At 41.5% G+C, this 2,242-nt stretch overlaps 1 pseudogene; it reads right to left on the bottom strand.

The window, feature by feature from the left end:
* Nucleotides 1-1,341: 1,341 nt before the first annotated feature.
* On the bottom strand, nucleotides 1,342-1,829 carry LOC105303999 (annotated as a pseudogene).
* Between the last annotated feature and the right edge of the window lie 413 nt (nucleotides 1,830-2,242).

The raw sequence follows: 2,242 nt of genomic DNA on the forward strand, positions 1-2,242 counted from the left end.
TCAGCGGGATGGCAAGAGCTTGACTGGAACATAAAGACAGCAGAGGTACAGGCAGTAGGGAGAATTACATATGAACTCACGCCCACTCTCTTTTGGAACTCTTAGCTAAACATAATAAAGGGGGAGAGGGGGTGCTCTGAGTGCTTGCCCCTCGGAAAGGAGGAGGTAATAGTCCAAGAGGACCTACAGATAAACTATTACCATTGTCTTAACCTGTGGTTTCTAAGCCGATATGACCTGGGGTTAATGCACATTATCTAGGAAATAACATCACAGAGTGCCAAATGCTTTAAGAGAAATTTAATATTTATGACTCATTGTGCAGCTCTTAATCACTTGACAACCGACTTTCCTATTTATAACAAATACAATTGTACATAGCCATTTCCTTCAGATGTAAAAAGAAAATGCGTACACATACAGAGACATGCCTTTTTATAAAGCATGGAGGGCAATAGAATGGAAAAGAAGAGTGTTAAAAAATTGAAAAAAACAGAAAAAACAATTACAGTTTCCCCCGAAGTGGTCCACATTTTAAAGTGTGCTGTCTACTTGCTGTGCTGCTCTCGCCTCAGTTGTTCCTGTGAGTAGTGTCCCTTTGGCAAATTAAGTTATTGGAAAAGATAATAGTCTTGCATTTATATTGCAATTAATTTGTAGAGATTCAAAATACCTGACTGTGGTTGGAGAGCTGTTTTCATTTCCTATATGAATGCATTTTCCAAGATGTCTGTGTGGGGAACACATTGTCCTAGTATTTTGTTGAATGAATGAATCTAAAACAACCAACCCATTTTGGGTAGTCTTCCTCTCCCAGAGATAGCTGATGGCAGTGAAATGTGGTATTGGGAAGGAGGAGGGGAGATTCTCGTGACAAATCTCTCTCACAAATCAGAGAGCTGTTCCAACCTTGGCAAGGGAAAGTGGAGATGTTACCAATGCAGATGTTAGAAGGATAGCAGGTCAAAGAAGTCAACTTCAGAGCAGCAGGAACAGAATCAGGGTCAGGTGCTGGACTGGGATTCTTGGAACAGTGTTGGGAGACTCAGATGGAGATGCTGGTGGTATTAAGAAGACTTCTCCATTTATTAGATGTGTCACCTTATGCTAATTACTTCATCTCTAGTGTAGCTTCCTGGATTTGGGGATGCTAATACATACTTCACAGAGATTTTATAAAGATTAAGTGAATTAACATTTGCAAATTATTATTATTTTAAAGTGGACTGAAATTAGTCTTCAAAGAATGTTGAAGGGTGATTAAGAGAGCTGAGCATTGGGTTTCTTTTTTATTTTACAGCGAAAAATTTTTATATTTAGAATTAGCCAGCTAGACTCAGTTTATATGATTCCAATTTTGCTGGCAACATCTAAAGCATCGCAGTCGGGAGCCAGTCAAACATATGCCTTTTTCTCTCCATCGGGCATGATCAGGGTATTGACTTTGTCCATGTCAGTGTCATAAAGCTTCTTCACTGCCCTTTTCCTCTGATGTTCATTGGCGTTGACATCCACAATGAACACAAGTGTACTCTTGTCTTCCATCTTCTTCATGGCTGGCTCGGTAGTCAGGGGGAACTTGATAATGGCAGACTGGTTGAGTTTGTTTCTCCTGGCAGCGTTCTTCTGAGGATATTTGGGTTGCCTTCAGAGTCGCAGTGTCTTGGGCCATTGGAAAGTGGGTGATGTGTGCATCTTGTGTGTGTGTAGAGGGGCGGGGGGCTGTGGTTGCCTTTCAGCCCTGTTTTCTTTGCCTTCAAAGCCTTTGCTTTGGTTTTGGCTTTGGAAGGGGCAGGGGCTTCCTTAGTCACTTTTGGTGCCATCTTCATGAAAACGGTAGGTTTCAATAAATAAACCACAATTCAGCTTTACAAGTCTTACGTCAGCTAGTGCTACATCTACCGTGCCCTGCACAGTCTCTGGCACACTTTTAGTGCTCAGTAAATACTTGGTGAACTGCTTTGATTCCATACCAGGGCCAGCAACCTTGTATAGACAATTGCCTGGCAAAGCCCATTCTGGCAGGTACTTTAAGATGCTCGGTCCTAGAGAACAGGTTGCTTATCATTAAGTCAACCTCTGCATTTGGGTCAGTGCAATACAGAATGGCATCCTAGTGAGTGGAACTTTCTCTCAAGCATCAGCTCCTTTCCTGTCACAGTGGTCTCACCATGTGACCATCAATTTAGAAATGTCCTATGCTGAGTTTATTTTCTTAATAACTCTATCAACTATAATAATA

The sequence above is a fragment of the Pteropus vampyrus genome, unplaced genomic scaffold, assembly GCF_000151845.1.
Source record: "Pteropus vampyrus isolate Shadow unplaced genomic scaffold, Pvam_2.0 Scaffold324, whole genome shotgun sequence".
Taxonomy (NCBI): domain Eukaryota; kingdom Metazoa; phylum Chordata; class Mammalia; order Chiroptera; family Pteropodidae; genus Pteropus; species Pteropus vampyrus.